This window comes from Lissotriton vulgaris, chromosome 8 (assembly GCF_964263255.1).
Source record: "Lissotriton vulgaris chromosome 8, aLisVul1.2, whole genome shotgun sequence".
In the NCBI taxonomy this organism is placed as follows: domain Eukaryota; kingdom Metazoa; phylum Chordata; class Amphibia; order Caudata; family Salamandridae; genus Lissotriton; species Lissotriton vulgaris.
In genome coordinates, this window is record NC_141696.1 from 519,192,735 (window position 1) to 519,218,874 (window position 26,140).

A 26,140-nucleotide genomic window follows, 5' to 3' on the forward strand; every position below is an offset into this window, starting at 1 on the left:
GAACTGGGGTGGCTGAGTGAGCTAAAGAATGGTGATGGATTAAACCCAGATCAGTTGACTGGGGGTGAGTGTTTGATTTGCTCAAACGCTCCGTCCATCACCCTAAGTTGGCAGGGTATGCTCGGACGTGAGTCCCTTGCTCACTTGGCCAATGGATTCAAGATAGCCTGGTTGATGAGGATTATGAATCCGAAACCGGTCCCAGGATGCCTGTTTCCGGTCCAGGGAAGACATGGCTTGGCAGTTCGGGCTGGACTGTTCCTATGAGGCACAGGGTCAGACTGATTTGCATATAGCCATGTCTGAACTGGGGTAGCAGAGTTGGCTAGAGAATGGTGATGGATTAAACCCAGATCTTTTGACTGGGTGTGAGTGTTTGATTGATTCAGATGCTCCGTCCATCACCATCCCCTTTTGTACCGCTTTTGGCTGCCATAAGTGTGGCAGGGTATGCTCAGACGTGAGTCCCTTGCTCACTTTGCCACTGGATTCAAGCAAGCCGGGCTGAAGACGGCTGGAATGCCAGAAACCGGTCCTCGGTAGCTTCTTTCCGGTCCAGGGAAGACATTGCTTGGCAGTTCGGGCTGGACTGTTCCCATGAGGCGCAGGGTCAGACTGATTTGCATATAGCCATGTCTGAACTGGGGTGGCAGAGTGGGCTAAAGAACGGTGATGAATCAAACCCAGATTTTTTGACTGGGTGTGAGTGTTTGATTGATTCAGATTCTCCGTCCATCACCACCCCCTTTTGTACCGCTTTTGGCCGCAGGGTATGCTCAGACGTGAGTCCCTTGCTCACTTTGCCACTGGATTCAAGCAAGTTGGGCTGAAGACGGCTGGAATGCCAGAAACCGGTCCTCGGAAGCTTGTTTCCGGTCCAGGGAAGGCATGGCTTGGCAGTTCGGGCTGGACTGTTCCCATGAGGCACAGGGTCAGACTGATTTGCATATAGCCATGTCTGAACTGGGGTGGCAGAGTGGGCTAAAGAACGGTGATGGATCAAACCCAGATCTTTTGACTGGGTGTGAGTGTTTGATTGGTTCAGATGCTCCGTCCATCACCACCCCCTTTTGTACCGCTTTTGGCCGCCATAAGCGTGGCAGGGTATGCTCAGACGTGAGTTCTTTGCTCACTTTGCCACTGGATTCAAGCAAGTCGGGCTGAAGACGGCTGGAATGCCAGAAACCGGTCCTCGGAAGCTTGTTTCCGGTCCAGGGAAGGCATGGCTTGGCAGTTCGGGCTGGACTGTTCCCATGAGGCACAGGGTCAGACTGATTTGCATATAGCCATGTCTGAACTGGGGTGGCAGAGTAGGCTAAAGAACGGCGATGGATCAAACCCAGATCTTTTGACTGGGTGTGAGTGTTTGATTGGTTCAGATGCTCCGTCAATCACCACCCCCTTTTGTACCGCTTTTGGCCGCCATAAGTGTGGCAGGGTATGCTCAGACGTGAGTTCCTTGCTCACTTTGCCACTGGATTCAAGCAAGTCGGGCTGAAGACGGCTGGAAGGCCAGAAACCTATCCTCGGAAGCTTGTTTCCGGTCCAGGGAAGGCATGGCTTGGCAGTTCGGGCTGGACTGTTCCCATGAGGCACAGGGTCAGACTGATTTGCATATAGCCATGTCTGAACTGGGTTGGCAGAGTGGGCTAAAGAACGGTGATGGATCAAACCCAGATCTTTTGACTGGGTGTGAGTGTTTGATTGGTTCAGATGCTCCGTCCATCACCACCCCTTTTGTACCACTTTTGACCACATCCTGGATGGGGTATTCTCTAATGATTTAAGACTATCTACTGGCTCCCTTTGCTGCTGGTCTGGACAGACCATTTTGCAGTACCTCTGGAACTTGATCTCCCTGCCTTGCCCTCAGTGAACCAGGTTGCCACTACATTTGCCCTTAGGAGAAACCTTAGAAACATCACGGATGAGGCCCTTGCTTCCCATGTTCGGGCCTCAGAGTCCTTCTCCTCGAAGGAGGCAGATAAGGCAGCTCAAGAACTTATGGATTCTATCACCAATGCAGTTGAAAAGCTTGCCCCCGCCTCCCTTCACTATGTAGCTCTGCAGAAGCCTACTGCACCCTGGTTCTCCGAACATCTGAGATTTTTAAGGCAGGGGTGTAGGAGTAGTGAGAGAAGCTGGGGGAAATCATGGGATCCAAAGGATAGGGAGGTCCACAAGTCCGCTCTGCGGGAGTACAAGCAGAGAGTGGTAATGGAAAAGCAGGAGTATTTCTCCAATCTTACAAGCTCCCTAACTTCATCTAGGGAACTTTTTAAAATTGCTGATTCATTATGCTCTCTCCAACTCCCTGATCCAGTGATTAGTTCTCAGGATCTCTGCAATGATATCTCGGACTTTTTTCATAGCAAAATCTCGGACATTCATATCTCCCTAGAAGCCCAATGTCACTCTTTGGATAGTGATGTCCCTCCTGCCATAGCCAGTCTGGATACTCGGGGTGAAGGTCCTCCCGAACTACTCACACAGTTTCCATTACTGTCTTTGGAAGGACTGAACCTCCTACTTGACAGGACCAAATCCTCCTCCCCTATGGATCCCCTACCGCTTAAGAAACTTAAAGAGTGTAGAAACAGCATTCTTCCGCCTATGCTGGAAATCATGAATAGGGCCATTGTCCAGGGTTCCTTTCCACCAGTGTGGAAAAGGCTATTGTAAAGCCTCTTCTTAAAAAGCCGTCTTTAGATCCTGGCCTTCTTAAAAATTTTAGGCCTATTTCATTGCTCCCTACCCCGGCAAAAATACTAGAAGCACATCTCAACACTCATCTTTCCACCTTTCTTGAGACCAGTGAGTACCTTGATAACACGCAGCACGGTTTCAGAAAACATCATAGTGCTGAATCCGCTCTCACTGTTGTGATAGATAATATTCGCCGCAAAGTGGATAGTGGCCAAACTACAGTTCTGGTCTTATTGGACCTCACGGCCGCTTTTGATACCCTGTCTCCCGCCATCCTAACATCTCAGCTTAGGGAGGCAGGGGTCACTGGGCCGGCCCTGAGTCTCCTTAACTCCTTTCTCCATGGTAGAGAACAGAGAGTAATGCTTGGAAATGTCCTCTCCCCTGCTAAGTCATTGCAATGTGGGGTGCCACAGGGGTCGGCCTTGAGTCCGACCCTGTTTAATATCTATGTGGCCCCCCTTGCTAGACTAGTAAGATCGCAGGGGATGGAGGTAGTGTCTTACGCAGACGACACCCAGATTATGGTATCGCTGGCTCACTCCTCTGTCTTTACATCCGCCTTTAGCTTTAGGTCATGCATGCAGCATGTGGCAGATTGTATGATCATCAACTCCCTAAAGCTAAATGGCGATAAGACAGAGTTCTTGGTCTTTGGGAAAGACCAAGATGCTTGGTCGAGCGAGTGGTGGCCTTCATCTCTTGGCACCTGCCCCACTCCCTCCCAATCAGCCAGAAATCTTGGTGTTGTCTTTGACACCTCACTTTCTATGACGCTCCATGTGAACAGGACTGTGGCCACGTGCTGGGGTGTCATTAGGATCCTAAACAGAATTCGTAATTATCTCTTCCTTCAGGCGCGCAAACAGATCGCAGTCGCTCTTGTTGGCTCCAGGATCGACTATTGCAACTCTTTGTATGTGGAGCTCAACAAGGGCCTCATTCATCGATTGCAAATCGTGCAGAATGCTGCAGCGCACTTTGTTCTGGCCCTTCCTATGGCATCATCGGCCACGACTGCTAGGAGAGACCTTCACTGGCTTCCTGTCCAGTATAGAATCTCTTTTGTATGTATGTATGTAAATGTATAGGCATTTATATAGCGCACTACTTACCCGTAGGGTCCCAAGGCGCTTCGATCGCTGCGAAACCCTTCCTGGCTTCCCTGAGAGATGGTCCCTTAATGGGTATCTCCAGGGTGAGACCAGGCATCCCCGGCGGTCTGGTGGGGCCGTTTGTGAAGATGAGGCAAGCTAATGCCCAGAGTTGCCGAGTGTGATCGCTGATCAGAGTGGGCACCGAGGCGAGAGAATTATCGAGTCCGCTGACCCTGGTCCAGAAACCTGCCGCGCCGGGAATCGAACCCTGGTCCCGGGCCATCCTCTGCTCTCGGGTCTGCCGCCTCTAACCAGTGAGCCACACTACTTCACTATGTCTGACATACAGAGCACTTATGGCTGGCCCCGATGACGCACTTGGTACCTTGCTTACCCGCTATGTTCCAACAAGATGTCTTCGATCGGCCGGCCTATTTCAACTTGTAGTGCCCCGTACTAGGCTGACCAGATGGGGAGCGAGAGCTTTTTCTGTAGCCACTCCTCAGCTCTGGAACTCTCTTCCAATTGAGATCAAAACCTTACCCTCAATTGATTTGTTTAAAAAGGCTCTTAAAACTTGGTTCTTCAACGGAGCCTACCAATGAGAGAATGCTGTCTGATTCGGCGAGCTGTATTATTTGAAGTAGGCGCCTTGATGCCCATTGGGCTAAGTTTGCGCAGGACAAGATACATTTCATTCATTCATTCATTCATAAGTGTGGCAAGGTATGCTCAGACGTGAGTCCCTTGCTCACTTTGCCACTGGATTCAAGCAAGCCGGGCTGAAGACGTCTGGAATGCCAGAAACCGGTCCTCGGAAGCTTGTTTCCGGTCCAGGGAAGGCATGGCTTGGCAGTTCGGGCTGGACTGTTCCCATGAGGCACAGGGTCAGACTGATTTGCATATAGCCATGTCTGAACTGGGGTGGCAGAGTGGGCTAAAGAACGGTGATGGATCAAACCCAGATCTTTTGACTGGGTGTGAGTGTTTGATTGGTTCAGATGCTCCGTCCATCACCACCCCCTTTTGTACCGCTTTTGGCCGCCATAAGTGTGGCAGGGTATGCTCAGACGTGAGTCCCTTGCTCACTTTGCCACTGGATTCAAGCAAGTCGGGCTGAAGACTGCTGGAATGCCAGAAACCAGTCCTCGGAAGCTTGTTTCCGGTCCAGGGAAGGCATGGCTTGGCAGTTCGGGCTGAACTGTTCCCATGAGGCACAGGGCCAGACTGATTTGCATATAGCCATGTCTGAACTGGGGTGGCAGAGTGGGCTAAAAAACAGTGATGGATCAAACCCAGATATTTTGACTGGGTGTGAGTGTTTGATTGATCCAGATGCTTCGAGCATCACCACCCCCTTTTGTACCGCTTTTGGCCGCCATAAGTGTGGCAGGGTATGCTCAGACGTGAGTCCCTTGCTCACTTTGCCACTGGATTCAAGCAAGTCGGGCTGAAGACGGCTGGAATGCCAGAAACCGGTCCTCCGAAGCTTGTTTCCGGTCCAGGGAAGGCATGGGTTGGCAGTTTGGTCTGGACTGTTCCCATGAGGCACAGGGTCAGACTGATTTGCATATAGCCATGTCTGAACTGGGGTGGCAGAGTGGGCTAAAGAACTGTGATGGATCAAACCCAGATCGTTTGACTAGGTGTGAGTGTTTGATTGGTTCAGATGCTCCGTCCATCACCACCCCCTTTTGTACCACTTTTGGCCGCCATAAGTGTGGCAGGGTATGCTCAGACTTGAGTCCCTTGCTCACTTTGCCACTGGATTCAAGCAAGTCGGGCTGAAGATGGCTGGAAGGCCAGAAACCGGTCCTCGGAAGCTTGTTTCCGGTCCAGGGAAGGCATGGCTTGGCAGTTTGGGCTGGACTGTTCCCATGAGGCACAGGGTCAGACTGATTTGCATATAGCCATGTCTGAACTGGGGTGGCAGAGTGAGCTAAAGAACGGTGATGGATCAAACCCAGATCTTTTGACTGGGTGTGAGTGTTTGATTGGTTCAGATGCTCCGTCCATCACCACCCCTTTTGTACCACTTTTGGCCGCCATAAGTGTGGCAGGGTATGCTCAGACGTGAGTTCCTTGCTCACTTTGCCACTGGATTCAAGCAAGCCGGGCTGAAGACGGCTGGAATGCCAGAAACCGGTCCTCGGAAGCTTGTTTCCGGTCCAGGGAAGGCATGGCTTGGCAGTTCGGGCTGGACTTTTCCCATGAGGCACAGGTCAGACTGATTTGCATATAGCCATGTCTGAACTGGGGTGGCAGAGTGGGCTGAAGAACGGTGATGGATCAAACCCAGATCTTTTGACTGGGTGTGAGTGTTTGATTGGTTCAGATGCTCTGTCCATCACCACCCCCTTTTGTACCGCTTTTGGCCGCCATAGGTGTAGCAGGGTATGCTCAGACGTGAGTCCCTTGCTCACTTTGCCACTGGATTCAAGCAAGTCGGGCTGAAGACGGCTGGAATGCCAGAAACCGGTCCTCGGAAGCTTGTTTCCGGTCCAGGGAAGGCATGGCTTGGCTGTTCGGGCTAGAGTGTTCCCATGAGGCACAGGGTCAGACTGATTTGCATATAGCCATGTCTGAACTGGGGTGGCAGAGTGGGCTAAAGAACGGTGATGGATCAAACCCAGATCTTTTGACTGGGTGTGAGTGTTTGATTGGTTCAGATGCTCCGTCCATCACCACCCCCATTTGTACCGTTCCTGAACATCACAACACGACTTTTGTCAAGTGAAAAATGCCCAGCATTGGATAAAGATCATCAAATTCCATTAGATTGCTCATAAAAATGTCAGCTACAAAATGGAAAACACCTTCTTTTCAGAAAATTGGCAGGCTAGGCTGGTCTTCAAGCTTAGCATGTATATTTTGGGCATTTTTTAGAGCTGTGTACACTGTTGAGTAGTTTGTGACTTGAGATAGCATTACTGGTAAAAACCCATCCTTCTTTAGTGGGAAGGTATTCTGGCAGATCAGAGCATGAATTCCAGCATGCAGAAGAGCTGTTTTTTCTTCATCCTTCAGTCTGCACCGAATAAGCAATATGATAAATTCAGTTAAATCAGCTTTGCAGATGGCAGCATCAGGTAGAAGAAGATTCATGTCCTCACCCACTTTGAAACTTTCTGGTAAACTGGGATGAGTTGACGGCTTGTAGTGATTTTGCACAAGTTGTCAAGGCAGTTGGGTTATAAGTTTGCAGCTTCAAATAGTTATGCCTACAGCTGTCACAGTGTGTTTTACAACAGGTACTTTATTGGTATAGTCTTGAAAAAGCACCATGGCGTTATTATGTGTTTTGGATGTTCCACATAAACAAGAGTTGTCTTCAAAATCAAGAAGAGCAGCAATTGTAAATCCTGTCCTGGTAAAGTGACTTGGAAGTGGTGTGCTGTTGGATTCCCAAGATTTTACAGCATGAGCTGCTAACAAGTTCCTTCTCCGTACTATGCCATCATAACTTGTTGTTTCACCAGTCCTATTCATTAAAGTGATTAGCTCCCTACATTTGCCCTTATCATAGATTGTGTGGGCAGTCATCATGTGTAACGGGTTATTTTTGCTGTGATGTAAACATAAAACATGATTTGCAAAAGACACAAAATTTTCACAGCATAAGCCTGTCGGTTAATGCGATTGTCCTCCTCTTCTTTGCCTATATCTTTAAAGCCATCATCAATGTTGTCAGCTTCTATTCCGAACTCAAGAACTTTAGTTTGCAACAGTTTTGCTTTGCTGATATTAAACAATGATGTAAAAAAATTAAGACAAATCAGGCATTCTTGTTGACTCCCATGGTTTGCAGAGCTCTGGAGCATAACACAATTTGTCATTAAGTCCAAAATCGAAATCTTTCAGGACTTTTCTTAAAATGGTTGCTACTGATTTTACTGCACACTGTAATCTTATTTTGGCAACAAGAACTTCAGGAGTAAGATCACTGAGAGCACCATAAGTGGCTCATTCTTTTTGTTAGATGACAATAACGAATTCTGTACATTCTCAACAGAAAAATCTTAATTTCATTTTTATGGATCAATACAGTTTCATCAATATTGACCATTATTTCCCTGATCTCACTTAGTGCAAACCTGTAGCCATAACTCAAGAGTGGTGTTAAAACTGCATTTGCTTTTTGAAAGAGTGCAAACCTAACTAAAGGCTGGCTTTTACATTGCTCCTGGGACCTCATTGTACATTCTTATTTTCAAATGTATTCCGGTGGACATACAAATCCATTGCAAAAACATTCACTGCGTTGTTTAGATCAGCTACTCGGCATAAAACTTAATCTTGGAAGAAGCTAGCTGCAGATAAAAACATGTTTTCCCTATAAGACTCACATACTCTGTACTTTGTTCTTTCATCAATCCCTTTGGCCCTTGTTCTGGCTAAATCACAGATAATATATATAAATATATATAAATCAATAAAGGCTAGCTAGTTTAAGGGAAATGTAAGGGAGACTCTGGTACGTCAGCAGTGACAAGATGTGGGAAAAACACTGTTTTCCTTCGAAAGCCCTCACCCACCGACCTAGTCGGTGGCATGCTTCATCATTTCGGGCGCCGCGGATGGATGAATAGGTCCTAGGAGGAACCAGACCGAACTACTCGGTCTCTTTCTCTGCCAGGCGACCCATGAGGCTTTTAACACTGAAATAACAGAAAAAGCTTGAGGGAATCCCCCTCTAACAGTTACGGCGCCTTAGCGTGCGCAACACATAGAGAAAATAACAACACTCACTTAATATAGTTTATTATTACTTGCACCTTTCACCCCTTTTGGTCCTGAGGAAAGCCAGCTTATAACAAAGGCACTGGCTGAAACATGTAGACCACACTGGACGCTGGAGGTCATTGTAACTCTCCCTTAAAACGTCCTATTGCCTTTTTAACCTGCTAACAGAGGCCCAGTTCATTAAATATTGCTAATACCCTCGGGTGCTGGGACCTCCTGGATAGCATTTTAATTTCTCACCTTCACACCCCTTCACTGCACACTCAGCAACATACCAGCTCCGCAGTCACCTGGCGTTGAAGCACACCCGGGGCACATTCGGTGCCACTGTGGTGGGCCCGATGATGAAGCATGCCACCGACTAGGTCGGTGGGTGAGGGCTTTCGAAGGAAAACAGTGTTTTTCCCACATCTTGTCACTGCTGACGTACCAGAGTCTCCCTTACATTTCCCTTAAACTAGCTAGCCTTTATTGATTTATATATATAAACTGGGGATACAGGCTAGCTTATCTAGTCCTCTCTCTCTTGTTGATCTGTATATATAAATCACAGATAAGACATTGAAGATCCTTGGCTTTCTGATCAGTTGTTGGAGTTTGAAAAGTGGTAGTCATCAATCTTCTAAGTCGATTGGCATTAGATTTGATTTTTGTCACTTTCTCAGAAGACTCAGGTTCTTGTTGTGTTTCACACGTTTCTGCTATTTGTTGACAATTTACTTCCAGCCTTATTTCCATTGTATTCAATTTACATTTTATATTTTTTTTAGCACATGTTGTTACAATGATAAAATACTTGATCCTCTTCACCCATTAGTTTCAATATTTTGTGAACTTCATCTTACTGTATTTCTGCAGCATCTGGAACTCCCTTCTATCCAGCCACGGTTGATGTTGGCTTTTCGTTTGGATTAGTTTGGCATATGGCAGATTGTTCTTTGTTGAAGGAGTCCTCGTATTTTGTAGTTAGCAAAACTCTGTCAGGAGGTAAAGATCCTCTGCTATGACCTGCTTTGCTCATGTTTATGAATTTGAATCCACTGAAAACCTGAAAAAAAACCAATATTAAAATAAATGACCAATGTGATGGCTAAAACACATCATTATAGAGCCACCATTTTGGAAAATGACAGAAGGATTGCTCTGAGGAGTTATTTCCTGTCTCTATAAGACTACGTGACCCCCAAAACCTATGTTTCAACACCAAAATGAAGTATATAGGCCTCATGGTTTCTGAAATATTACATCATCCGTGCTACACATCGGCCATTTAAAAAATAATTCTACTACAAAAATAAGGCCTGGATTAGCAATGTCTGCCCAAGTTGAATTACTTCTCTAATGAGCCAAAAACACAAATCAAAAAGGGAAATCTCTGGACAACATTTTGTTTACAGTGGTATATCAAGGGGGCAGGACTAGTATCAGGGGCAGAGACTTTAATATTCCTGAATCTCAAGTAATAGTAGGCAAGCCAACAAGCCCTAGGAGATCACTTGGAGTGAATGCAGAGTCCAGCTCTTCTTCAGCAGAGTCAGAGAGCAGCAGACAGTAGAGCAACAAAGAGAAAAGCAGGCCTTCCAGATTAGGAGTCCAGTTGAGTCCTTTAAGCAGCACAGCAGTTATTCTAACAGATCTTCATTTACAAGTCAAGTAGTATATTATTTTCGGGAGTCAGAGGCCAATTACTTATACCTAAAATTGCCTTTGATGTTGGGTGACTTCAAAGCAGCTCTCTGATGTGCAGAAGAATCCCTTTCAAACCAGTCCTGTCTGCCAGGCTGTATGTCAAAGGTCTTTAGTGCTTTGTGTGGGGACAGAACACAGCTTATTCAAGTGAAGTGTTATCTCCCTCCTTACCATCCTACCGAGGCAAGGCCATCAGAATACAGAGGTGTGCAGATGGGTGCTCAGGCACACCTATTCCTCCTGTGTTGTAGCTGTCTAGAAGGAATGCACAAAGTTTATCTGTCATCCTGAGGTTCCGTGACGATTTGAACCCGTGTTTTCAGCATTGTCGCAAATACATAATTTTGGTATCAGCGAACCGCAAATGGTCCATTTAGCATATCCTGGTGTTTTCGCTATGCTACGAGTAAGAGTACTCCTGTTACAAACACATTTCTGATCTACCCATGGCATCCATCTTAGATTATGGCAGCCATTTTGTGTTTCTTGCCCTCACATAGACAATGGACACGCAATGACCTCTGATTACTTCATTTCGATTAAGGACACGTAGGCTTTAGCCGGAGATTCACCTCTCCAGTGACACGTGCACCTTAGAACAGAACACGCCATGGCTGCATGACTCAGCAGAAGCTGCCTCCTCTGCCCGAGGCCAGTCCTGCTATACTGGTTCTCGTGTTCGTTGGCCTGATCATGATTAGGCGGCCGAAGCTGGTAGCCTTGCCCATTTTACGACCCACAAACATCTCTTATCCTGCTTTTCTATCTTCTGCACCTGGCTCTGCTCCTTTCCTTCTGGGCCTTTATTAGGGGGAGGTAACGAAATTTACGATGAGGCGGTCCGGGTCTTGAATGAAAAGTTGACATGAGATTATGATGGAAAAGTGGGAACCCCTCGTTCGTAATGTTTTGACATCAGATATTGTCGACGATTCCTGTGCAACGCCAAATATTTATTGTTTAGGACACAAAGGTTTGGGAATGTACTAACATGTAAAGAATTTGCCTCAAGCCCAATTTTTAGTATATAAGGAGCAACCCTTTTTGTACAAATCGAACAGGCTCCTAGACACTGCCCGTGTGTAGTTTCTGTGACTTCTGTGTCCCTGCAGTAATAAACCTTTGGTCTTTGACGCCACCATCGAGAAGCCCGTGTTTCTGTTTATTTGTGCACCGAGACAGGTAGAACTCCGGGGTCTTCGGGTGTTATCCCTGACACCTCTGGACGGAACCAAAAAGTCCAGAACTCCAATTGGCGCCCAACGTAGGGCGACGTCATTCGGTACCGGTCCAAAAGCCTGAAGAGTTCGAGAAACTTCGTGTGAAGATTCCTGAGGGAGGTGCCCCACTTCATCGATCCCGGCATATCGCAAAAGTGGCCCGACGTTCTCTTCCACGAGGGTTCCCGTTCAGGACGGCTGCAGTGGTCCGTTGCCTTGACCGTCGCCCTGTCTTGGACCCGAGGTGCAGTCCTTAGTACGGCGAGACATGACGGGTTTCTCCTTGGTGACGTCTTCAGTGCCTCAGTTAAGTATTAAGTGGTTGCTAGTTGGTTACTTCGTAAGGGTTGTTCCTATTTGGATAAGATCCTTTTAGTTCTTGATTTGGTTTGGTTTCGTAAGATTATCACTGGTTGTTCAGGTTACGATAATCATTTGGTTTAGTTTGGGTATCGATACATTTGTTCGCTTTTGGTAGGCCTAAGTTCTTAGTTCGAGTGCACATTTCTGTTCGTGTTTTTGTTTGTTCTGTGTTCCGGGTTATAAAATGGTAAGTCGGAAAAATTGTATGTTGTCGTGTTTTGGTTGCAACAGTGATTCCCGGTTGGAAGACTCATGTCTGGTTCCTCCAATCGGAACTCCTCTTTATGATCTATATTGTAAGTTTGGAGTGGGTCCTATATCTTATAATGAGGTATGGGTCCGATATACAGAAAAAGACGGTGTCCTTAGTTGGCCACTGCATGGTAGTTTTGAACCCCAAGTCATTGATAATTTAGAAACGAAATTGTTCAAGAAGAAAGCCCGGCCGGCAATGTTTGATTCTCTTCGTTATTGGCGAAAAGAATCTAAACAGAGAGAAATTAAAAAGTTGAAGAAAGAACAGAAAGATCAATAGTTGACTTTAGAGCAGTCTGTCAAGCAGCTGCAAGTCAACGAATCCGAGAAAGCAATGGAGGTGGCCAATAGAGAGCGTAATTTAGCGATAGACAAGTGCTATCCTGCTTTGCCATTGAGTACAGCTAAGATAGTAGAGGACCCCGAAAATGATCCTATGTGGTCTTACTTGTTACGGTCACCCCCACCGTATGCACAGGGTGCTACGGCTCCACCTTTACCGAATGTTCAATTACCGGTTGCTGGTCAACCTGGTATTCCTGCTCCTGCTCCCCAGAATCAAGCTCCTGTACCTCCTGTTGTCAATGTTAATGTTCCTTCGGCACCCCCTCTTCCAGGGTTGCCGACTTCTTTGCCTATACCTGTGCCACTTACACCTGCTAGTTCACAAGCTACTTTGCCTGATACTCCTACTGTTTCTGTTCTATCTGTCCCAACTGCTACTGTGTTCTCCGCTTCTGCCAGTATTATGACTCCACTTTCTGTTCGTCGGAGAATCACTGATTCTGTCTCGAATATTCTATCTCCCTTCTATAAAAATCTGATTAAGACTCCTACTTCTGACTCTGTACAGAGACGCAGTCAGCTTCCCAGTACTGAAGAACGGGGAATATTAGATTCCACAGCTCTTAGATGGATTTCGAAGAGTAGGCGATATAGTACGAGAGATGTATTAGATACATTTATGCAATGGAAAGAACCAACACAACGATATGTGTTCGACGAAATGTGCTCCCTTTTGCGTGAGGAATTGGAAGAGGATGACACGGAATCGAATTTAGAAGAATTAATTAGTGTTCAGAAAGAGTTTGCTGCTGGTACGATAGTTGGTCAGAATATAAAAGCAGCGATGGAACTAATTTTAAGTTACAGGAATGATCTATCACTTCGTTCACCAAGGGAGTTAGAGAAGGGTAGTACGAAGCAGAATCGCCAATATCCAATGAGGGAGGTTCCTCCAATTTGGCGTGAAGCTGTGCAAGCTAATGCAAACCTTGGTATTGTTGCCGCTCCGGCCCAATTCCAGAGAGTGTGGATACACATTCCGTGGAAGCGAGCCGAAGTGTTAGCAGTGAAACAGGCCTTGCCAGATCCGCGTAAAAATCCAGCCGGATATTATAAGGAATTAGCACAGACAGTTGAAGCTTGCGTGATGAATTTAGCGGACATTGACATGTTATTTGGGAATGTAGTTCCGCAACCAATTTGGGCTAAAATTCGTAAAGAGAATCATCCAGTTGCTCTAGGTGGTGATTGGGCAGCTATAATTGCGGCAGATGGTCAGCAAATAGGTGGTTCCAAACCCGAACCTCTGATTGCTAACTTACCAGGTAGAATAATTGACTTAATGAAGACTCTGATGCCAGCATTGCGCGTTAACTGGGACAAGTTGTCCGCATGCAGGGAAAAGAAAGACGAAAGTGTTTCCGACTTTTTCACAAGGTTCGAAGAGACTTTCGTAGATCACAGTGGTCAGGATATGAGCACAGTAGGAGGACAGAGACTATTCGTTGATAAATTTGTACACAATTTGTTGCCAGAACTTAGTAATAAATTAAAAGATTCCGAGAGTGCGTGGGCTGTCTCTACTACTGCGCAAATTCTTGCAACTGCCCAGTACTATGAGAATAGGGATAAAGAGGAGAAGGAAAAGTCAGAGAAGAAAACAAAAGATTTAAAAACTAAAGTTCTTTTACAGCAGGCATATCCGCCTCGCACAAATCAGACTAATACACAGCAAGGGTCATATCAAAGGACAGATTATGGTTCTCAGAGACCGCAATACCAGTGGAATCAATGTGCGTATTGTAAGAAAGAAGGTCATTATAAAAATGAATGCCCAGTCTTAGCACAGAATAACGCTGCAGCAGCTCAGAGAGGTCGTGGTGGTTTTGTGCAAAATTCTAGGGGTCGAGGACGAGGTGCTATGCCTCCACAGACAAATGATCGCCCTTCTAATCATTTTGATCAGCGAAATGGACAGTCTGCTCAACAGAATAGATCTCAGCAATATCATGTTGAAGACTATTGTGAAAATGATGAGGGATTTCAGCAAAATGAGTACTAGGACAGCCATGGACAAAGAGAGGGAGTAGTATCAGTTCCAGTGGATCAGAGTGGGCCTTATGTCGCAGTAGCAACATCAGGTGTAGTCGAACCGTTTCTGTTGGATACTGGTGCAGCAAAAAGTTCTATCATACATGAGAAACTCCCTGGCGCACCTTTGTCTGGCTTAACAAATGTTTCTGTAGGTTTTTCAGGCGCCCCTGTTTACAACCCCGTATCTGGTCCTTTGTCTATTTCTGTTGGACCCCGTCAATTGAAAGCACCTTTGATTTTGACGACAGGTTGTAATGAAAATCTGCTTGGTTTAGACTTGTTAAAACGCCTATATGCGACATTGTACTGTTCTCCGGAAGGAGTACAGCTTACATTGGGTAGAAGAATCACCTCTCCAATGTACTTGTCGATGGATGCGCTCCCACCAGAGCTGCGTTCTCTCCCTGATACTCTTTGGGCGACTGGTCCTAACGATGTAGGTCTTCTAGAAATTCCACCATATGTAGTCACTTTGAAAACAAATGTAAAATTTCCACGAATCCCTCAATACAAAATCTCTAGTGAAGGTGAACGTGCGCTTTTATTAATTGTGCAAGATTTGATTAAGAAAGGCGTGGTTGAGGAAACTAGAGGAAATGTCTGTAACAGTCCCGTATTGCCAATTTTGAAGCGTACTGATCCTTCAAAGCCTCCAGTATATAGATTTGTTATCGATCTCAGAGAGGTTAATAAAATTGTGATTCCACAGTTTCCTGTGGTTCCAGACATCACTGCATTGTTAACGTTGATTCCTGCAACAGCCACATGGTTTTCAGTCATCGACTTGAAGAATGCCTTTTTCAGCATTCCGATAGCCGAGGAAAGCAGAGATATTTTCGGCTTCTCTCTAGGAGGTCGAAGCTTCAGGTTTAAACGTGCTCCACAAGGCTATTGTGAGAGCCCATCCATTTACAGTCAGGCATTAAAAAGTCAGTTAGATTCCTTTGTACTTCCTCCTGGTTCTGCTTTAGTGCAGTATGTAGATGATCTTCTAATGGCTGCAGATGACAAGGAAACTTGCAAAGCAGCCACAATTTCCTTATTGCATCATTTGTCTAGTTTGAATCACAAGGTGTCACCTTCGAAAATGCAATATTGTTGCCAAGAAGTAACCTACCTAGGTCATCTCTTGTCAAAGGAGGGAAGGAAGTTGACCCCAGAGAGAGTAAAAGCAATTACGCAGATGAATGTTCCCCGCACACAGAGAGAAGTACGTGCCTTTTTAGGTATTACCTCTTACTGTAGGCAGTGGATCCCAAATTTTTCTCTTTTAGCAAAACCGTTGGTAGCTTTGACTGGGAAAAATGTTCCGAGTCCGGTGCCATGGTCCGCTGAATGTCAGGAGAGTTTTTCTGAGTTACGAAATGCACTATGTTCAGCTCCTGTATTGGGTACACCCGATTACAGCAAGCCATTCACGCTCTATGTTCACGAGAGAGAAGGTTGCGCGTTGAGTGTTCTGACACAGAGATTTGGTGATAAACAACGCCCTTGTGCCTATTTTTCATCAACACTAGATCCGGTAGCCAGAGCGTTGCCTAGTTGTTTGAGAGCTACAGCGGCGGCTGCGGCTTCCATTCGACAATCTGCTGGTTTGGTGATGAATAACATGCTAGTGGTCATGGTTCTTCATGCTGTGGACACACTCATGAATCGAACTAAGACGCAACACCTTACCAGTGCTAGATTATCAGGCTACGAGCTGACACTGCTAGCAAGTCATATACAGATCAAAAGATGCAATGTATTGAATCCAGCAACGTTGTTGCCGACTAATCAGGAGTCGAGTGATTCTGAACCCCATGATTGTTGTTTCAGAACCGAGGAAGAGACAAAAGGACGAATTGATTTAAAAGACACTCCGTTGTCAGATCCAGATGGCACGTTGTATGTTGATGGGTCATGCTTTAAATTGGAGAATGGTGATGTGACTGCTGCCTATGCAGTAACGACTTTGAGCACGATTGTGGAGACTGCAAGAGTGAGTCAGAATTCTGCCCAAGCTGCAGAATTAATCGCTCTAACAAGAGCGTGTGTTTTAGCAAAGGGAAAGAGAGTGAATGTGTTCACAGATAGTCAGTACGCGTTTGGCGTGGCCCATAGTTTTGGCCGTTTGTGGAAAGAGAGAGGTTTCATTACGTCCCATGGGACTAAGATTCAACATGGCCAACTAGTTAACGACTTGTTGGAATCTCTAACCTTGCCGACTGAAGTTGCGATTGTGAAATGCAGCGCTCATAAAGCAATCACGGATGATGTTGGTCGTGGGAATGCTTTTGCTGATGAGACCGCTAAACAGACAGCTAGGAATGTGATGAGTAGAATGTATGTTGCTACGTCTGCAAGATGGATTTCTGAATCTGGAATGTGTGAGGACACAGTGGAAAGCGTGAAAGAAATTCAGAAGGAAGCAACTGAGGAGGAAAAGCTTGCATGGAGAGAGAGTACGGGTAAATTGGACTCGAGTGGGTGTTGGATTGATTTGTCGGAACAACAGCGTTGGATGTTGCCTGATGCGTATGTGCTTGCAGTGGTTACAATGGCGCATGGAGCAGCGCACATTAGTTCTAAAGGGATTTGTAAGATGTTGGCTCCAGTTTGGAAGAATGATGGGATTAGTAAGTGTGCAGAGAGAGTGGTGAAAAATAGTATGGTATGCCTGATGCATAATCCTGGCAAGGGAATCCCTACACCTGCTGGTCACTTCGCTCCCCCTTCTTGCCCCTTTGAAGTGATCCAGTTAGACTTCATTCACATGGATTGTTGCAACAACCTAAAATACGTCCTAGTGGTAGTTTGTGCTTTCTCCAGATGGATCGAAGCATATCCACTGAAGGACAACACTGCCTTGTCAACTGCCAAAATTCTTCTCAAAGAATAATTCCCTAGGTATGGAATGCCACGGATTGTATGGTCAGATAACGGAAGTGAGTTCGTAGGGAAAGTTATGCAGAGTGTGTGTGCCGGTCTAGGGATCAAGCAGAAATTTCACAGTGCGAACCATCCCCAGTCTGCTGGTTTAGTTGAGGGTTACAATGGCACCCTCAAACTAAAACTTGCTAAAATACAGGCATCCACGGGTTTGTCCTGGCCAGATGCACTACCCTTGGCTTTGTTATCCACGAGAGCAACTGTACATTCTAGAGTAGGGCTTAGTCCTTATGAAATAGTCTTTGGTCGTCCGGCTAATATTTGGGGAGTGCCTAGGCCAAAAGAATTCTGTTCTCTGGAATATCCAATGTTGATTGATTACCTTTACGACTTGACTGCTAAATTGAGTCTTATTCACCAACAGGTTTTCGATGCATTGCCAAAGCCACCGGAGAGTCCAGGTCATCAGCTGAAACCAGGGGACCACGTTGTTGTACGGAATTTTGCAAGAACGAAAAATCTTCAACCCAGATTTATCGGCCCCTTCCAGGTGCTGCTAGCGACGAGAACTGCTATTCGTGTGGCTGGTCGGAAGAACTGGATACACACGACTCACGTCAAACGTGTGCCCCTGCCACTTCCTTATGATAACTGGGTGAAGAAGGGAATTGGTGCCTCTGAGTTTGAACAGATTCCTAGGATTATCCCTTTCAGCGATGCCGAACTAATAACTGACACATCGAACTCTGGCTCTCCTCCTGAAATTACTCCTTTGAATTCTGAACATTTGTCCTCTGCATCAGAAGAAACTTTGCCATCTGCGAACTTAAACATTGCAACGTCTGCTGAAAATACACTGTTTCCAGATCAAATAGCTCCTGCAAAACTGAGATATAATTTACGGTCTCGCAATATGGACAAATAAAGCAGGAAACTGCCTATTTTACACATTTGAAATTCTAACACTTTGCCTCCAGCCAGGAAGTTTGCTATTGTTTTGTTGTTTTAAAATTGCCTTGCCGTCTGGGTAGCCGTAGGGTCGTGGCTGTGTGCCTAGTTGAATCTGCGGGGGTCAGACACAAGGTCGATCTTTCTGTTAGTTCTGGGAACTCCCAGGGCTGATAGAGGCATTTTCATCTACGTACACATCATCAGTGGTCGCGAGCGGATTGTAGAAGATGGAGCTTCCTGAGCTGCAACGAGAAAATGTAATTTATGTTCGCAGAAATAGACTTTACAGAATTCTTCATAGCAAATGTTTTCTGATGCAATGTGCTATTACATTTTTAATTGTTTTGATAACGTTGGTGGGTGGAATCGTTTTTGGTGTAAGTTTAATTTTTATGCTGATAACTACAGTACCTCCCCTTGATCCTGCTACTTCTACTGTTTCTTCTATGCATTCTTTTCACTCATTTCCTGAACACGAACAAGCTCGACGCTCAGAGTTTATCAATAACACATTTGTACAACTCTTACACCAACACCAACTGGTAGTCAACACTACAGACTGCTGGGTGTGTGGCTTGATACCCCACACTATGGATAAAGGCATACCCTATCTGGTTCTGCCTTTTAGCTATAATGGATCATTTCAGGCCCTTCAGACCATTTTTGCCTATGCCCTTGAGACCTATCCTCCGCGTCCACCACGTTCCACTAAATACAACTCTGCCAACAAAGCTTTAGTCCAGGGAATTATTGACATGATAAAAGACGTCAATAATACTCCATCTTACCCTAGGGATGAATTACGAGTATATTTGAGTTGGAATTCTACAGAGTATCGCCTTAGTTTGGGGGAAAGCAAGCGTAAAAGCTCCACTCCAGTCTGGGTCGTGCCTCACCGAGGTCAGGTCTGTTTGCAAGGAAATGGGAGAAATCCGAGAGCTCAGCTAGGGAGGAGTGAGTGCGTTGAGACTTACGTGTTTCCGTCTAACTCTTCCCCTGCCTTTCTTACTGCTAGGGGTACCTACTTCATTTGTCAAGACAGAGCGTATACATGGTTGCCTCCTGACTTTTCAGGTTCATGTTATATTGCTCGACTGTTACCTCCAACGTACACTGCTTCCTCAGACTATCACAAGACCAGAGTAGCAAGAGGTGTCTTCAGTAAGGAAGATACCGCCGGTCAGGAAGCTGGAGACTTCTTCAAAGGTTTCCTTCCGTTCTGGGGGCCTATGGCCAATAGTAGAAATCTACGTCAGCTAACACGGGTAGTTGAATCTACTATTACCGAAACTGCTGGTGCCCTTAGCAACTTGACAGCTGAGCTTCAGGCGGATCGACTCATGACGTTGCAGAACCGTATGGTTCTAGACGTAATACTTGCAGATCGAGGTGGGGTATGCAGAATGATCCAATCGAGCTGCTGTGTCTTTATTCCCAATAACGCTCCAACAGTCTATGAGGCGATCTCTAAGCTACACAAGATTTCCGACTCTATACACGTAGACAAGGGAAACTGGTCCTTCATGGAGTGGTTTTGGACTCTGATATCAGCGTGGGGATGGAAGGTTCTGATGGTCATTGGTGTCATCTTAGTATTCCTATTCTCATGCTGCCTGATTATCCAGTGTGGTCCAGCTTTGTGTAGTCTCTGTGCTGCAAACTGTTTCAGAAAACCACCTGCGTTCGGAGAAAAGGCACGCGAGAGGATGATGATACAACAGCATGTCACTGACCTGATGAGCATAGAATTAGACTCTGACATAGACTGAGTAATTGCCTATGTAAGGGCAAAAGGAGGGTCTGAGGTTCCGTGACGATTTGAACCCGTGTTTTCAGCATTGTCGCAAATACATAATTTTGGTATCAGCGAAACGCAAATGGTCCATTTAGCATATCCTGGTGTTTTCGCTATGCTACGAGTAAGAAACACAAAATGGCTGCCATAATCTAAGATGGATGCCATGGGTAGATCAGAAATGTGTTTGTAACAGGAGTACTCTTACTCGTAGCATAGCGAAAACACCAGGATATGCTAAATGGACCATTTGCGGTTCGCTGATACCAAAATTATGTATTTGCGACAATGCTGAAAACACGGGTTCAAATCGTCACGGAACCTCAATCCACTCTGGAATTGTATTGGAGACAGGCTGTCAGGCAAACAGAGCAGTAAGTGCAGAGAATTGTCCACTTTCTAAAAGGGACATTTCTACAATAGTAATGTTAAATCCAAATTTTCTAGTAAGGAGGATTTATCGTTACCATTCCAAAGATATGGAACATGGAAAAGCTCTTCCTCTCTAATCAGGAATTACAGCTTAATTGTATATTAAGGAATTCTCAATGCTAGCCTATGAGAGGGGTAGGCCTCACAGCAGTGGAAAACTAATTTGGGGGGTTGTCACTACGAGGACATGTAAAGATTAAACACAAAAATGTCCTGCCCTTTACTTACATGGCACCCTGCCCTAAGGGTTACTTAGGGTTGTCTACCATAAGGGTGGCATATGTGGTAAAAGAGGAGTTTAAGGCTTGGCAAGTAGTTTTAAATGTTAAGTCAATGGGGCAGTAAACTGCACACACAGGCCCTATAATGGCAGGCCTGATACAGATTTGAAAGGCTACTTATGTGGGTGGCCCAATCAGTGCTGCATGCCCACTAGTAGCATTTGACTTACTGGCCCTAGGTATTTTATACCACTTTACAAGGGTATTCTGGTGAATCAAAAATGCCAATCAGATATACACCAATTGCACCCTTTTTAAGGGAGGAACACATGCACTTTACCACTGGTTGGCTGTGGTAAAGTGCTCTGAGTCCTAAGGCCACCAAAAAGAATCAGTAAACACAGGAGGCAGAAGGAAAAACATGGGAAAAGAACACCCTAAGGATGATAGGTCTAACGGCTTACTATGTCTGTCAGTGTTGAGGGATCTCCTGTTGCAGGATATGCTGAAAAACATACCTGCAGATTTCCCAACCAAAGCAATAATCAATGTGTCACTACAGCTTACAATATTCACACATTAACACCATCGCTGGTAGAGATTTTCCCCTGCTGTGCTGGACAGCAATAAAAATGGGTGTGGTCATGACGAGCTCAGCTCGTCATGAGCATAGGAGCACAGTGCTGCATGACGAGCTCAGCTCGTCATGAGCATGGAAGGGGTTAAACAAAAACATCCTGTATCAAACCAATTAAAAAGAAGCAAGGAGTGGACCCTGAGGAACCAATATATATCACAGGCTCATACTGACAGAATATCTCTTGGTAAACTGCTTGAAAAACAGCATTCTCACGAATTTCAGAGTTTGTCAAAAAAATACAATGTTCTCTTTGACCAACAAAACCAATTCTCACCCAGAAGAGTCACCAACTCAGGTCTAAATACTATGTGGGATGATCTTAAGAACACTAAAGACTCTGACAGGCTGCTTCTGCCCTAGTCCCACTTGACCTCTTGGCTGCCTTGGATACTGTAAATCACCAATTAGTACTTACAAGACTTCAAAATATAGGAATAAAGTTTACTGCACTAAAATCAGTAGAGTAATATCTCACAGAGAGAAGGCAAACTGTATCACTACCTTCATCCCTTTCACTACTATCTTCACAAAATATAGGTGTCCCCTATGCTTCAGATATTGCATCTCATCTTTTCAGCATTCATGTACCTGATCCCAGTCCAAGGACTAATTAACTTTTTTAAACTAACCTGACACAACCATGCCCATGGCATCCAAATTATTCTTAAAATGGACAAATCTTCAGACATCTAGAGTTACTGAATGAATGCAGGCTGTTGACTCCTTGATAATAAAATCAGCTTATACTAAATACACATAAAACAAGGACTCCAAAATCTCTCTTGAATATCAGGTCATCATGATGAGAACTCTAAAAATATGTTTTACCTGTCTGGGGTCATCCATGGAGTATAAGCCTTAACAACCTTGATACTCTCATGTTTTGATTATACCAATAGTCTGTCTATCAGGCTTACAAACTGCCTGATAAGCAAACTCCAACCCATCCAAAATGCAGCTTGACCTGAAACATGATCACACCAACCCTACCCACAAGGCTTTACAATGGTTATCTGTAGTAAGCAGAATATCTGTCAACACACTCTAAGTGTCTGTGCTCCCCTTTAAATACGTTTCAAGGACTTATCCCTAAATGGTACATTTAACGTGCCTGTATGTTCCTAGCATATGGTGCATAAAATGCACCCATGGCCTGGAACATGTATACCATTTGTGGACTGCAGCCCCTACTGTGCCATCCACTACAGTGGCAGGGCAAACATGGCTACAGATCTACACTTTAAAGCCTGACTGCTGCAGTATAAAACATGTATTGCAACTTGTCAAAATAACCCTTTTTGACAAGAAAAGACCTCCCTTTTAAATATTAGTATGTGACCCCAATGAGGGTATTGAAGCCCACAAAGCAGGATATTTAAAATTGGGATTAGTGGAAAATAATATTACCATGTCCCTTCAGTGCCAGGACCCAAAACGCTATTTTTGCTTTTACAGTCATAGCTTTTCCATGTAGAAAACCAGAGTACAGATTAAAATCCTATTACTGCTAACCATGGAATTGGACCAGTAGGAAATAATATTAACCCACTAATTTTAATAAATATGAAAACATCAAATTCAATGAATAAGTCAGATTTTGAATAAATATTACAGAAATGTAACTTGCAGAAAGTTATCTTTACCCTGCCTGAAACTAATGGAGTCTAATTTATATTGCCTATCCAGAAAATCCCAGCCTCTGTCTGGGATGAATGAGATATGAAAGAGGTATGACATTCCTCACAGGAGCTACTCAACAGGTCAGCTTGATTAACAGGTCAACCTGAATGGGCTGTGATGACTCCTCTGAGCTCAGGAGAATATTCAGGGTAGTGCCTGTGGGCATCTTGTTATGTTAACAGAAAAGTGTGAAATATTGCATTACAGATCCGTCTAAAGCACATGTAAAACTTTGGCATACTTGGAAAGAAGCAAATGGGATGCAGTTGACTCAATCAAAACAGGATTTATATAGCGTAGCTCTTCAGCTGCCAGGGTATCCAGGTGCTGAAAGCCATCTGCTCGGGTGAAATCAGTTGAACAACCAGGTCCTGAGTCCTGTTCTGATTAATTGAAGAACAGATGAGGTCAAGAAGTGGAGAAAGAGGCTGTCCCATGACTTCCTGGCAGGGTAGGAGAAGGAGCATCCTCCACTGTTCAATCAGTGGATGCAGGGCATGAGCGAGTGAGAGGGAGGCAGAGGTGGTGGAAGCTCAGGTAATGGTTGAAATATGCCGGTCTTTGATTATGCAGGGCTTTGTAGGCATGGGTCAGCATCTTGAATTGACATCTATTGTGGACTGGGAAACAGTGGAGTTTCTTGAGGTGAGTGGTGGTCTTGGTCCATTTGGGGAGGATGAGGATGAGTCTGGCTGCCGAGTTCTGTATGGTTTGCAGTCTCTTAAGAGATACATGAAATCCTGTGAAGAGTGCATTTCCATAGTCCAAGCGGCTAGCGATGAGAGCTTTAGTGACAGTACATCCGGTGCTGCCTGGGAGCCATTTAGAGATCTTTCGGAGCATGTAAAGAGTGAGGAATTAGGTGGAGTAGACTGCATTGATCTGGCTTTTCATGGTGAGTTTACTATCCAGGATGATGCCAAGGTTCTAGGTGTGGTCTGTAGGAGTGGGCGAGGGTCCTAGTTCAACACACCACCAGGAGCCTCTCCACAGGGAGGTGTTGTTCATGAAGATCAGTACTTCTGTTCATCTGTGTTGGGTTTGAGGCAGTTGTTTTGAATCCAGTCAGCTATGCTGGTCTTTTACATACAGAGGCTGGCCCATCGTGGCCTATGGTTGTTCTGATAGAAAGAGGATGAGCTGGGTGCTGCATAATAGGATATGGGTTTTACTCCAAAGGTTCTGACAATGTTGGACAGGGGGATCATGTAGGCATTGAACAGATTAAGGCTGAGGGATGAGCCTTGAGGGACACTGCAGATGATGTTCTTGGGTTCCGAGGTGAAAGGTGGTAGGTGGATTCTCTGGGTTCTTCCAATGAGGAAGGATGCAATCATATTTGAAGGCGTCTTCTTGGATTCCACTCTGATCGAGCCTCTTGATCAGCGTGTGGTGGGACATGGTGTTGAAGGCTGCTGAGAGGTTTAGGGGGGTCAGGGTGGCCGTTTCTCACCTGTCTATGAGGGATCTGATGTTGTGGGTGGATGTAATCAAGGCAGACTTAAGGTGTGGTTCGTACCGAATCTGGATTGGGATGGGTCAACTTTAGAGGGCTCCATCCTTGAGATCGTAAATCTTATTCAGGAAGCCAAGAACCATGATTTGTACATTACCTTCTACTCCTGCAGGAAGCCATACTACACAACCTTGGTCTTCTACTTTGTCTTAGGGATAAGCCAATTGGACACTGTACCTATCCACCAGCCTGTAAAGTTTGTCTGGGGTAAAGAAGCTGTAAGTGTCATTCTCATACTAACAAGAGAAAAAGGAGGAAAGTGAAGAGACAAGTGAGCGAAGCTATTATTTTAGAATCTACTCATCAAACCCTTCATTATATCCCACAACCTGGCCTCATTGTGCAGTGGAACAACAACTCCTCAATAGCTAGACTCAGCATGCTCAGGCCACTTCATAAGAGGCTCTTTCGCTTGACTTACAATCCTGCAAACATTATGAAATGACACAGAAAAAGAGGCCCACCAAAGACCTTAAGTATTTATAAAAGAATCAAAAGGCTGCTGAAGTGAACCATCAACACATTGCAGACTCCTGACATGGTGACCTGGAAGTACCTCTACACCCTGCCAGAGCTGACGTCACTGAAGCGAGAATGGTGCCCAGGGAGCAAACACCTTGGCTATAATCCCAACCGAAGATGTTCACCCAAGCTGACCATCACACCATCAAAGTAGTATGGTTCACTGGGTGGTCAATCTCCTGCCAGGATACTGAGTCAAATATGATGTCATGAAAAGGGGTGGCAAAATTTAAAGTTGCCACTGAATATGGAATCTGTAAGAAAACACCTAGTAGAAATGGGGTTCCTGGTTGGCTCGGGTATACTTCCATGCCAGGCAGGATTTACCACTCTAGGCAGGGTAAGCTAAATACACAACTGAGCAACTGAGATAACCTGTGCTCACCCACTGGTAGCTTGGCACAGAACAGAAATGCTTATCAAAAGCGGCAATGTATACATTATTTGTGCAACATACACACACACAGTAAAACAAGGCATACACCACAAAATGACTTCACACAAGGTTTAGAAAAATTAGTAATAATTATCTGATCAAAATGAGACCAAAATGATAAAATTACAGTGAATACTTTGCAGGATATGCAAGTTTTAAAATGCAGGAAACATAAGCCTTTCCTGGGTTATTAGTGTATGAAAGTACAATCAAATCACAGTATTTTATGGTTTTGAGTGCTGGAAGAACACTCTAGTTTTTGTAGGTTATGTGTGGTCACTCTCACCGGGTTGCATTGAGTTCGACCTCACAAAACAGAGGCTCATGAGTTTTGCGGCTGGCATGTAGTGGTGCTGGTCGTGCCCAACATGCACGAGAAGGGAAATCCTTAGTAAGTCCCCTGGGACTGCACTGGACCTTTGTATACAGTACCTTCTCCAGGCTTTCAACTCCAGCAAGGCGGATTACTGATTTGGGGGCCTCATAGAGGTGGCTCTTGGTGCAGCAGTCATCTGTCTGGGGCCAGGCTGACTCGGTGTATGTGCGGTGCTGTGGCAGTCTCCCTTCTGAAGGGTTGGCTGTGCCCAGTGGTGCAGGATGAAGCCCTGAAGCAGCAAGCTGCAT